We start from the raw sequence: 13,968 nt of genomic DNA, 5'->3' as shown, positions 1-13,968 counted from the left end.
AGATGAATGGGTGCAAATAAAAAATAGTTTTTTAAGATGTTACCATTTTACACATATGCATATCCTTCTTATAAATGCGTGTGAATCTACAGTTACCTCAACATGGAAAAGTTTAAGAAAGACTAGTTCCTTCACACATACATTTCTCAAAAGTAATAGTGCAAAAGAGGTAAAACACTAGTAATTTTTAGAATTCCAGAATTCTTCTTGGCAAAAGGTAGTAAGATGTTCAAGGGAAAGAACATGGCCATAGTTAAAAATATTAACATTAGGTGGCACTCCCTAGCCTGAGTCGCTGGTCTGCTGGGGTAGGTGAGGGCTGGTTGCAGAGATTTGGGCTTTAGAGATCAGACCCAGACCCAGGGAGAGGACTGGAGTTGGCTGCATGGAGATAGCCTCAGGTGTGGTGTGTCATAACAAGGGAGTACAGGAAGAAGTCTGTGTCTGCCACAGAGGCAGGGTACCATTGTTGTGGAGTGTGAGAGGGGGAAGGGCAGGACTGCCATAGGAACTTCTTTCTCTGTGTGTGGGCTCTCATGCTGCAGGACACCACATGCGTGAGTTCTGGGGGTGAACACTAGCTACTGCTGCCATCTCGGATTCCAGAGGCAGAAGCAGGCCCTTCTCTTCACTGAGGGTCTCATGAGTGGGTGACAGTTACAACCCTAACTTCTCAAGAACGCATGAGAGCCCCCATTGCTGCTGCCCTTGAGGGCCCCACAACCAGACATTAACTGTTGCCCCTGCTTCCTCAGTCACTGCTGTTTAGAGTCCTGTGACTAACCGCTGCCCCTGCCTCCCTGGGAGCATGTATAGTCTGCTGCTGTAGCGGGTCCTGTGATTGTTTGCTGAACTTTGATGCTGCCTCCCTGGGAGCCTGCATGGCTTACTGCTGCCACCACCAAAGGGCCTGTGACTGGGTGCCAACCGCTGGCCACCATCTGGCTCTGGGAGGTGTTGCACAAGATGCTGCCACAGCCAGCTGCTGGGAATGGTTGTGTGAGCTATTTGCCACCTCCCACACAGACTCCATTCCTAGCTGGCACCCAGCTCTAGGAGTGATTGCACACCACCACTGCTCCTGTCATGTGCTCTGGGCATGTGCATGAGCTACCACTTCTACTGAGAACTCAAGGCCTGGACACAAGCTGCCTCATCTGCATACTCACTCTGAAGGAGATGACTCCCAGCACTCACTGAGGAAAGAGGCGACAGGCACCCATACTAAAAACAACCCTGTGATTATGGAGGAAAAGCTGAAAACTCTCCTTCTGGCTGTGAGAACCATGGATTTACACTTTCACCGCCAGCTTTATAAACTCAGCACTAATGGAACATCTGAATGGACAACGAGGATCATGCAACTGAGATGGTTTGGTGGGCTTTGTGGACATGTACACGTGGGTCTTGGGCCAAGGCAGAGTCTAAGCTGCATCCAGAGCTTACACGGTGGGCCCAGGTGCACAAATACTGCAGTCCTAGGTCCTAACCTTGGTGGATCTGTGCTGGTTGCCTGGTGAAAACAAGACCTGAGATACACCAGGGCCAATTATTGACAGACAGACCCACAGTTAGAGTGGTGGTGAGAGCAGTGCCAACAAGAGTATACTCAGTGAATTTGCAAAATGGGGAAAAGTTGACACAACAGAGCACACTCACAGGTGAACAGTTCCAGGAGAGGAATACTTAGTGGCTTTTCTCAGTGGGAATGCTGCAAACCTGCCTACCTCCACTAGGGGACTTCCTTTCCAACAACTTCCACAGCCCCTTATCGGGCTGTGACAACCACAGAGCAAACAGGAGGCCCTGCTTAATATCCAGTGCAGGCTGTGGTCACCACAAACTCAGTCACACCTCCTATCAAGGGGATAATGGCCAGCATACACTGAGGAAAGAAGTGGTATACAAACTAAAAACAGCCCTTGCATCAAAAAAAAAAAAAAAAAAAAAGAAATAGGAGTTCCCGTCGTGGCACAGTGGTTAACGAACCTGACTAGGAACCATGAGGTTGCGGGTTCAATCCCTGGCCTTGCTCAGTGGGTTAAGGATCCGGTGTTGCCATGAGCTGTGGTGTAGGTTGCAGACGTGGCTCGGATCCCGCGTTGCTGTGGCTCTGGCATAGGCCGGGGGCTGCAGCTCTGATTCGACCCCTAGCCTGGGAACCTCCATATGCCGAGGGAGCGGCCCAAAGAAATAGCAAAAAAAAAAAAAAAAAAAAAAATTAAAAAAAAAAAAAAAAAAAAAAAACAGCCAGGCTGCCTAAAGTTGTACTGAGCTCACAGCCACCTCTAAACACACCCCTTGACAAGGCCCAAACCACCAGAGGGACAAGATCTAGCTCCATCTATCATGGGCAGGCACCAGTCGCTTCAGGAAGGAAGCACAAGGCACTGTACCAATGTTACCTATTAAGGAGCAGATACTAGAAGCAAGATTACTAAAATACTGTAGTGTGTGGAAAGTAAATCACAAACATAGAAAGTTAGACAAAATTAGGCAACAGAGAAGTATGTCTCAGATGAAAGAACAAGATTAAAAACCCACAAAAGCAGCTAAATGAAGAGGATATAGGCAATCTACCTGAAAAAGAATACAGAGTGATGATAGTAAGGATGATCCAAGAGCTCGGGAAAAAAATGGACTCACAGAGAAGTTACAAGAAAAGTTGAACATAGAGCTGGAAGTTTTAAAGAAAAAAAAACGGATGTACAAATCAAAAACTGAAATGAAAAATACTTTAGAAGGAATTAATAGTAGAATAGCTGAGGGAGAAGAACAAATAAGTTAGCTGGAGACAGAATGGTGGAAATCACTGCCATGGAAAAGAATAAAGTAAAAAAGAATGAAAAGAAATGAGGACAGATTAAGAGATCTCTGGGGCCACATTAAAGGTACCAAGGTTTGTGTCATAGGGTTCACAGAAAGGGAAGAGAGAAAGGGTCTGAGAGAATGTTTAAAGAGATTATAGCCCAAAACTTCCCTAATGTGGGAAAGGAAACACAAGTCCAGGAGGTACAGAGTCCCATATAGGATAAACCTAAGGAAGATTGTGCTATGACACATATTAATTAAACTGACAAAAGTTAAATACAAAGAAAAAGTATTAAAAACCACAAGAGAAAAGCAACAAATAATATATAAGGGAATATCCATAAGGTTATTAGTTGATTTTTCAACAGAAACTCTGAAGGCCCAGAAGGGTGTGGCATGATATACTTAAAGTGATGATAGGGGAAAACCTATAACCAAGACTACTGAACCCTGGAGTTGCCTTCGTGGCTCAGCTGAAATGAACCGACTAGTATTTGTGAGGACGCAGATTCGATTCTTGGCCTCCCTCAGTGAGTTAAGGATCCAGCATTGCCATGAGCTGTGGTGTAGGTTGCAGACGTGGCTTGGATCCCATGTGGCTTGGATCCCATGTTGCTGTGGCAGTGGTTGTAGCTGTGGCATAGGCTGGCAGCTATAGCTCCAATTTGACTCCTAGCCTGGGAACTTCCATATGCCACAGGCGCAGCCCTAAAAAGACCAAAAAAAAAAAAAAAAAAGACTACCCAGCAGGTTTCTCATTCAGATTCAATGGAGAAATCAAAAGTTTTACAGCAAAGTAAATGTGAAAAAGAATTCAGCACCACCAAACCAGCTTTACAACAAATGGTAAAGTAGCTTCTCAAGGTGGGAAAGGAAGAGCCACGACTAGAAACAAGAATATTATGAATTTGAAAGCTCACCCGTAAAGGCAAACATAAAATAAAAGTAGGAAATCATCCATTGACAAGTACATCAAAACCAGCAATTGTGAGAAGAGTTCCAATGTAGAATGTTGAAAATGCATTTGAAATCGAGACCAGATACTTAAAATAATTTTGTGCGTATATGTATAGATTGCTGTTTCAGAGCCTCATGGGAACTGGAAACAACTACAACAGAGATACACATGAGAAAGAAAAAGCAATCCAAATGCAATACTAAAGATAGTCACCAAATCACAAAAGAAGAGGTCAAAAGAGGAAGGGAAGTAAAAAGTCCCACAATTGTCCCAAAACAGGCAAATGGCAATAAATATATTGATAATTACTTTGACTGTAAATAAATTAAATGCTCCAATCAAAGACATCGACTGGCAGAATGGATACAAAAATAAGACCCTTTATATATGCTATCTACAAGAGACCTATTCAGATCTAGGGAACACATACAGATGGAAAATTAGGGAAAGGAAGAAGGAATCCTACACAAATCAAAAGAAAGCTGGAGTAGTACTTATACCAGACAAAATAGACTTTAAAGAGACAAAGGCGTCACTACCTAATGATCAAGGGATCCATCCAAGAAGAAGAAATAACAACTGTAAATATGTGTACCAAACATAGTTTCACCACAGTATATAAGGCAACTGCTAACAGCCATACAAGGAAAAATAGAAAATAACACAATAATAGTGGGGGACGTTAACACCTCACAGCAATGGAAAGATCATCCAGACAGAAAGTCAATAAGGAAACACAGGCCTTAAATGACACAATAGAACAGATAGACTCAGTTGATATTTATAGAACATTCCATCCCAAAGCAGCAAAATACACATTCTTCTTGAGTGCACACGGAACATTCTCTGGGATAGATCACATTCTGGGCCACAAATCAAGCCTCAGGAAATTTAAGTAAATTGAAGTCATATTAAGCATTCTTTCTGGCCTCAGTGCTATGAGACAAGAAATCAACAAGAAAAAGAACTGCAAAAAACCACACAAACACATGTAGGCTAAATAATATGCCACCAAACAACCAATGGATCACTGTAGATATCAAAGAGGAAATTGAAAATTACCTAGAAGCAGGGAGTTCCCATCATGGAGCAGTGGAAATGAATCTGATTAGGAATCATGAGGTTGCGGGTTTGATCCTTGGCCTTGCTCGTGGGTTAGTGATCTGGTGTTGCTGTGGCTCTGCTGTAGGCCTGCAGCAACAGCTCCGAGTGGACCCCTAGCCTGGGAGCCTCCATGTGCCTTGGATGTGGCCCTGAAAAGACAAGAGACCAAAAAAAAAAAAAAAGAAAGAAAGAAAGAAAGAAAATTACCTAGAAGCAAATGATAACAAAGATACTACAATCCAGAACCTATGGGAGGAGTTCCCATCGTGGCTCTGTGGAAACAAATCTGACTAGTATCTGTGAGGATGCAGGTTCTATCCCTGGCCTTGCTCAGTGGATTAAGGATCTGGCGTTCCTGTAAGCTATGGTATAGGTCGCAGATGCAGCTTGGATCTGACATTGCTGTGGTGAAGGCTGATGGCTACAGCTCCGATTCGATCCCTAGCCTGGGAACCTCCATATGCCGTGGGTGCAGCCCTGGAAAGACAAAAAGACCAAAAAAAAAAAAAAGAAACGGGGAGGGCTGAAAGCAATAAAATTAGAAATGAAAAAAGGAGAAATGACAACTGGCAGTACAGAAATAGAAAGTATCATAAGAGACTACCACAAGCAACTATATGCCAATTAAACGGACAACCTAGAAGAAATAGCCAAATTCTTAGAAAGATACAACCTTCCAGGACTGAACCAGGAAGAAATAGAAAAGTTGAATGCACTAGCTGCAAGTACTAAAATTGAATCTGTTCTTAAAAATCTTCCCAAAACACAGAAGTCCAAGACCAGATGGCTTCATAGGTGAATTTTATCAAACGTTTAGAGAAGTGTTTACACCTATCCTTTTGAAACTTTTCCAAAAAAAATTGCAGAGGAAGGAATACTCCCAAGCTCATTCTGTGAGGCCAATCATTCACCTTGATACCAAAATCAGAGAAAGATACCACAGAAAAAGAAAAACGTAGACCAGTATCATTGATGAACATAGATGCAGAAATCCTCAACAAAATATTAGCAAATGGAATGTAGCAATACAGTATAAGGATCTTACCTACACCAGGTTTAAGTGGGATTTATCCCAGGGATGCAAGGGTTCTTCAATATACACAAATGAGTCAGCTTGATACACCACATTAACAAACTGAAGAATGGAAACTTTGTGGTCATCTCAGTAGATGCAGGAAAAGTGTTTGACAAATTTAAGTGTTTGACCCATTTTTGATAAAAACTCCCCAGAAAGAGGGCGTTGTGGTAAACTACCTCAACATAATAAAGGCCATATATGACAAATCCTCAGCTAATAACGTCATTTTTTTTTTTTGGTCTATTCTAGGGCCACACCCTTGGTGTATGGAGGTTCCCAGGCTAGGGGTCTAATCTGAGCTGTAGCTGCCAGCCTGCACCACAGCCAGCTACACCAGATCCAAGCCGCGTCTGCGACCTACACCACAGCTCACAGTAGCCATGGATCCCTAACTCATTGAGTGAGGCCAGGGATCAAACCCACAACCTCATGGTTCCTAGTTGGATTTGTTAACCGTTGAGCCACAATGGGAACTCCATAACATCATTTCAATGGTGAAAAACTGAAGGCATTTTTGCTTAGATCAGGAACAAGTCAAGGATGTACACTCTCAGCACTTTTTTTTTTCTTTTTTGGCTGCAACTGTGGCATGTGGAAATTCCTGGGCCAGGGATCAAACCTGTACCACAACAGTGACCTGAGCCACTGCATGGCAGAAAATATTTGTAGATGCAGCGACCAATAAGGGATTAACCTCTAAAACATACAAAAATGTCATACCGCTTTAATAACAACCCAATCAAAAAGTTTTCACAATATTTAAGTAGACGTATCTCCAAAGACACACAGATGGCCAAAAAGCACATGAAAAGATCCTCAACATCAATATTAGGAAAAAGGAAAATCAATACTACAATGAGTATCACCTCACACCAGAGTTGCCATCATCAAAAGTCTACAAATAATAAATGCTGGAGAGGGTATGGAAAAAAGGGAGCCCTCCTTCACTCTTGGTAGAAATGTAAATTGGTGGAAGCACTATGGAGAACAGTGTGGAAGTTCTATAACAAAAACTAAGTGTAAAACTGCCATTTGATTCAGCATGATCCAGCAATCCCACTCCTTGTGTATATCTGGAAAAATTCATCATTTGAAAAGATACATGTAACCCAGTGTTAATTGCAGCACTATTTACAATAGCTAAGACATGGAAGCAACTTAAATGTCCATCGACAGAGGATCACATAAAGAAGATATGGTATATATACCCAATCAAATATTACTCAGCCATAAAAAGAATGAAATAATACCATTTGTACCAACATGGATGGACCTAGGTATTATCATACTAAGTGAAGTAAGTCAGAAAAAGTCATATCATGTGAGATCACTAATTTGTGGAATGTAATAAAAAATGATACAAAAGAAAGGTGAAAATATGGGGGGAATGATCATTTGGGAGTTTGGAATTGGCATTTACACACTACTATATATTAAAATAGTTAAGTGACAAGGCCTACTGTATAGCACAGAGAAATCTCAGTACTCTGTTGGTGGCCTATATCAGAAAAGAATCTGAAAAAGAATGAATATATGTATACATATAACTGATCCACTTTGCTGAACACCTGAAAGTGACACAACATTGCAAGTCAAGTATACTCCAATGAATTTTTTAAAAAAAATTATAATATCAGACACTGGAAAAAAAATGAATTGAACTCCCACTTTTTGTAAAGTGCCAAATAAGAAAGTATGTCTGCATGTAAGGAAATTACACTCTAATTCACTTTAATAAATGCATTTGTTTAAGTATTAAATATTAAAAATGTGTTTGTGGCAACAGAAAAAAAAGCAGTTGAGTTAATGAGCATATCTAGCAAATCACCAAAAGAGTGAAAACAGAAATTCTAAAAGTTAATTAACTCCATGCGTAGGCTAAGGATGGAGGATTTTAAATTTCATGCTCATCTGTACTTGCTCAACATTTTATAAGGCTTAACTTGATTTAAATTTTTTTTTAAGAATTCCTGTTGAACCCGACTAGTATCCATGAGGATGAGGTTTCAATCCCTGGATTTGCTTAGTGGGTTAATATCTGGTGGTGGTGTGAGCTGTGATGTAGGTCGCAAATGCGGCTTGAATCCCCTGTGGCAGTGGCATAGGCTGGCAGCTGCAGCTCTGATTCGACCCCCAGCCTGGGAACTTCCATATGCCATACCTGCGGCCCTAAAAAAAAAGAAAAACAAAATAAAAATTTTTATTCAAGAACTTATTGACATTAGGACTCAAATCTTGTCTGAAATCCAGTCATTCATGATATGATTAGCTTACATTAGGAATTTATAATTTTTTTTTTGGTCCACTTAAAGATAAGTGGATCTTACTGGTCATTTACATCCAGCCTGTGTAGCAGTTGTGTGTCTGTGAGCATGAAGGCTTAAGACTTTCTTCTTCAGGGGAGATTTTTTTGCTTTTTAGGCTGAACCCGCGGCATATGACGTTCCCAGGCTAGGGGTTGAATTGGAGCTACAGCTCCCGGCCTACACCACAGCCACAGCAGCTTGGGATCCGAGCCCTGTATGATACCTACACCACATCTCACAGTGACGCTGGATCCTTGACCCACTGAGGGAGGCCAGGGATCAAACTCACATACTCTTGGATACTAATCAGGTTTGTTTCCATTGCTCCACAATAGGATCTCTGGAGATTTTTTAAGTACTCTTAAAGGATCATTTTAAAGACCTTTACCTAGAACATAGAATTGAGTAATGTTTAGTACTAGTTGAATAAGCTCCACATTTTGGTTGAAGGAGAAAGGGAATGACAACTGTGTTTGGATTTAATAAAATTAACTTATAATATTTCTAAATTATAAAATGCTTTTTTTTTTTTTTGTTTTGTCTTTCTGTTTTTCTAGTGCTGCACCCACGGCATGTGGAGGTTCCCAGGCTATGGTTGAATCGGAGCTGTAGCCACCGGCCTATGCCAGAGCCACAGCAATGTGGAATCCGAGCCACGTCTGCACCTACACCACAGTTCACGGCAATGCTGGATCCTTAACCCGCTGAGTGAGGCTGGGGATCGAACCCACAGTGTCATGGTTCCTAGTCGGATTCGTTAACCACTGAGCCATGACAGGAACTCCGAAATTATAAAACTCTTAATGCGTGTAGTTTTGCCTTAGAAAAAGATCCTTTAATTTACAGAAGGATTGATACATGCCGTCATTTTTTTTGTTGCATCCTTGGTATGTGGAAGGTCTGGGGCCAGGGATCAGTCCCATGCCACTGCAGTGACAATGCCGGATTCTTAACCTACTGCACCTTAGGGGAACCTCCCTGTTGTTATACAGTTTAGTTGGTGTGTTTAAAATATTTCCACGAATAAAGGTTATTTCCAAAGACTGTCTTCAAAGGATGACTCTAGAATGAGGAGGATTTTAAAAGCTTACATCAGAGCTTTTATAATGAATGAATATTTTACTTTTTTCTCTCTCTTTTTTTCTTTTTGTTTTTTAGAGCCGCACACGTGGCATATGGAAGTTTCCAGGCTAGGGGTCAAATTGAAGCTACATCTGCCGGCCTCTGCCACAGCCACAGTAATGACGGATCAGAGCTGCATCTGTGACCTACACCACAGCTCATGGCAACACTGGATCTTTAGCCCACTGAGCGAGGCCAGGGATCGAACTCACATCCTCATGGATACTTGTTGGTTTCGTAAACCACTGAGCCACAACGGGAACTCCCGAACATTTCACTTGTAAATTTTCACCCTGGGAAGCCATTCTGAGATCAGTAATGATGTCATTCCTAAGGACATTTTGATAACCGTCCTTTTTAACTGATTTAGAAGGCTTACAAGAAAATAGTCTTCAGGAATACCTCAGATTTTAGCAAATACTAATTTTAACACACCAGATAATCATTCATTATTCATTATACTTGACTTTAAATGACAGTTGGCTATTTCCAAAAAATAGCACACCTGCCCTTATAGAGAGATGATCTTTCAAATGAATTTGCAGAGTTTTTTAAGTATCAATTTTTTTCACCATTGGACTACTAGCTGTTCTTATAATATTACTCAAAACAAGTTTTTGTGTAAAAATGCTCTCCTTCACAGAATAAAAAAGTTCTCCTGAGTATATCTTCTTATTAAATTTTTTTGCATATGGTGGTGCTGCTATTAATGGGCTACACTTTTTTTTATCCATGGTCTTGACCTTGTTCAGTTACAGCATGAATTCATGTGATAGCTGGCTTCGTGGTTGGATTTCTGTGAGTTCTAGGCATGAGTTGTATAATTGTCATTATGCTGGTTTGCTATACCGCTTTCATTTCTAAGTACAACTTTTCTGCTCTTTAGTTATTTCTTGATGGAGCAAGATATAGAATGACATCGTCCATTCTTATATTTAAAATTTGACTACCAGGAATTTTGTGTGCCATGGATTGACATGTAGCATCTTTTCCTCTGGTTCCTTTTTCTACTTGAAGATTAAAGACACTGAGTGACTTGATTATTATTATTTTTTTTTACATTTGACTCTTTTCCATATGATGGTTATGGCAAAAAGTAGAAACCATACCTTCTTGGTACCTATATTTTGGAGTCAAGCTTGTTTCAAGATTTTGTAAAACAACCTTCTCCACCAAAACAAGCAAAATCTCATAGAAGATCTCTGTTGTGGTATGCGTGTTAAACTGCATTTCTTCTTCCTTCCCTAAATATTTTGGGTTTTTCCTACCCAGACATAGGAAAATGGGACAGAGGGACAACTGAGTTTTTGGCCCACCACTTTGCTTGAGTGTTATTTGGCCCATGAACGCCTGACAGAGATGGTACGTGATTCATAATATTTTAGTGTGCATTCTGTTAATGATTAGGGAGGTTGCAGTGCTTTTTCTCCCAAATTTATTTTATTTTATTTTAATTAATTAATTAATTTATTTATTTTGTCTTGTCCTTTTTAGGGCCGCACCTGTGGCATATGGAGGTTCCCAGGCTAGGGGTCTAATCGGAGCTGTAGCTGCCAGCCTACACCAGAGCCACAGCAACACCAGATCCCAGCCGTGTCTGCGACCTACACCACAGCTCACGGCAATGGTGGATCCTTAACCCACTGAGCAAGGGCAGGGACTGAACCTGCAACCTCATGGTTCCTAGTTGGATTTGTTTCTGCTGTGCCACAACGGGAACGCCTCAAATTTTTTTTTTTTATTACAAAGTTATATTCCCCCTTTAAAAAATTATTTTATTTATCTACTAGGAATTTAGTATTATTTATCAAAACAAGAATTTTAATCTATTTTCAGATGAGTTTGCTTATTAAAATTTGGTTATGGGTTTTTTTGGATATGTATGCACGAGTTTTATTTCTTATGTGAAGTTTTATTTCTTAGGTAATTCTTGAATTCCTTTGTCTTGTCTATTTTGCATTTTTCATTGAGGTAAAATTACATAAAATAAAATTCACCATTTAAACCATTTTAGTTTAATAATAATAATTATTATTATTTTTGCTGTACCCATGGCACATGGAAGTTCCTAGGCCAGGGATCGAATCCAAGCTGCAGCTGCTACCTATGCCACAGCTGCAGCAGTGCCAGATTCTTAACCCACTGCGCTGGGCTTGGGATTGAACTTGCACCTCAGTAGTGACCTGAGCTGCTGCAAAAACAATGCCCGATCCTTGACCTGCTGTGCCACAGTGGGAATGTGTATAGTTCACTTTTTAAAATTTTTAAATAAAGTCACAATATTGTACGACTCTCACCACTTTCTACTTCTTTAGTAGAAAGAAAGATAATCCACACCTCCTAATTTCCCCCTTTCTCCATCTCCTGGTAACCACTAATCCTCTTTCTGCACATGAATTTGTCTACTTGGTCATTTTACTTATTTACATGGAATCATCCAATAAGTAGGAATTTGTGTTTACCTTCTTTAGGATGATGTTTCCAAGGTTCATCCATGTTTAGTATGGATGAATATTTCATTCCTTTTTATTGGGGTATAATATTCTATTGTTTATTCAAGAGTTGATTGATATTTGGATACCTTTTGCTTAGGGGCTATTAATTTTTAAAAATATATACATAATGACTTTTTTTCATTATAGCTGGTTTACAGTGTTCAGTCAGTTTTCTACTGTACAGCATGGTGACCCAGTTACACATACATGTATATTCTTTTTTCTCACATTATCATGCTCCATCATAAGTGACTAGATACAGTTCCCAGTGCTACACAGAAAGATCTCATTGCTTATCCATTCCACAGGCAATAGTCTTTTTTTAAAAATATATATATAATGATTATTTTTTTCCATTATAGTAGGCTATTAATATTTTTGCTGTGAAATTCTGTGTATAGTTTTTGATCGTGGGCGTGTTTTCATTGTCCTGGGTGTACATATATCTACGAGTAGAATTGCTGATTCATTTGATAATTCTGTGTTTAACTCTTTGAATTACTACTGAAATGTTTTTCATACTGACTGCACCATTTTACATTCCTACTAGCAATGTATGTTGGTTCCAGTTTCTTCACATCTTTGCCACCCTTATTTGTTTAAAAATTATTATTGTATCCATCCTAATGAGTTTAAAACTATCTTGTTGTGGTTTTGATTTTTTTTTCTTTTTATGGCCATACCTGTGGAAATTCCTTGGCTAGGGGTCAAATCAGAGCTGCAGTTGCTGGCCTGTGCCACAGCCATACCAGTGCCGGATCTGAGCTGCATCCATGACCCTGTGATGCAGCTTGTGGCAAAGCCAGATCCTTAACCCACTGAGCGGCGCTAGGGATCAGACCTGCATTCTTTTGGATGCTCTGTCTGATTGGTAACCTGCTGAGCCACAATGGGTGTGGTTTTGAGTTATATTTTGCTCTAATGACTAATAATCTTAGCAGTTTTTCATGTTCTTACTAGCCATTTGTATATCTTCTTTGAAGAATTGTTTATCTAGGTTTCTTTGCCCATTTTTATATTGGGTTTGTCTTTTTATTGTTTAATTATAAGGTATCTTTATATTATTAAAAGAATATGTATTATGTAAAGGTATGTTAATGCTTTTTCAAATATATGATTTGAAAATAATTGTACCCAGTTATGCAGGTTGTCTCTTCATTTTTTTTTCCTTTTTGGCTGCACCTGCAGCATATGGAATTTCCTGAGCTAAGGGTTCAAATCAGAGCTGCAGCTGTAGACCTATGCCACAGCCACAGCAATGTTGGATCTGAGCTGCATGTGTGATCTTTGCTGCACTTACAACAATGCTAGATGCTTAACCCACTGAGTGAGGTCATGGATTGAACCTGCATCCTTACAGAGACTGTGTCATGTTCTTAACCTGCTGAGTCACAATGGGAACTCCATCTTCACTTTTATGATGGGATTTCTTGATACAGTAAAGTTTTGAATTTCATTGAAGTCAGTTTTATCTATTTTTCCTCTTGCTTTTATGTTTAGTAAATCTTCTTTTATTAGAAATGGGGGAGATCCCATCGTGGTGCAGTGGTTAATGAATCCAACTAGGAACCATGAGGTTGTGGGTTCGGTCCCTGGCCTTGCTCGGTGGGTTGACGATCTGGCGTTGCCGTGAGCTGTGGTGTAGGTTGCAGACGCGGCTTGGATCCTGCGTTGCTGTGGCTCTGGCATAGGCCTGTGGCTGCAGCTCCCATTAGACCCCTAGCCTGGGAACCTCCATATGCCGCGGGAGCGGCCCAAAGAAATAGCAAAAAGACAAAAAAAAAAAAAAAGAAATGGGGTATATGCTTATTTTCTGCACTTTAAACTTTTAGCTTTTTATAACCCTGTTGGATTACAGATACATATATTACATAACTTAATAGGGAATGCTGTAATAGTTTAGTTTACAAATTCCATGGGAATTTGTGAGCTCTTGTAACTCCTATATTTTATTCATTATTGTTTGTCATTTATATGATTTTTTTGCTCTAAGAGAAAAATGAATAATAAAAAATACTACTGAAGGCTTCTAGAGAAAAAGTTGTCAGGAAATATATTTGATAAATTACTGAATTACTATTATAAATCAAGTAA

The 13,968-nt window shown here is 40.0% G+C and overlaps 1 protein-coding gene across 6 annotated transcripts in view; it reads left to right on the top strand.

Moving 5' to 3' along the window:
- Positions 1 to 13,968, top strand: part of ATRX (ATRX chromatin remodeler) — a 293,130-nt gene that overhangs the window by 72,880 nt on the left and 206,282 nt on the right. The window contains exon 2 of one of the 6 annotated variants that reach the window (XM_047765773.1): positions 10,652 to 10,741. The exons of the other annotated variants lie outside the window; for them this stretch is intronic. The gene's annotated coding sequence lies outside the window, so the exon portion shown is untranslated. The remainder of the gene's footprint in view (positions 1 to 10,651; positions 10,742 to 13,968) is intronic. 6 annotated transcript variants of the gene reach the window in all.

This window comes from Phacochoerus africanus, chromosome X, assembly GCF_016906955.1.
Source record: "Phacochoerus africanus isolate WHEZ1 chromosome X, ROS_Pafr_v1, whole genome shotgun sequence".
Taxonomy (NCBI): Eukaryota; Metazoa; Chordata; class Mammalia; order Artiodactyla; family Suidae; genus Phacochoerus; species Phacochoerus africanus.
Note: the sequence above shows the minus strand (reverse complement) of the source record. Positions and strands in the feature narration are given on the sequence as shown.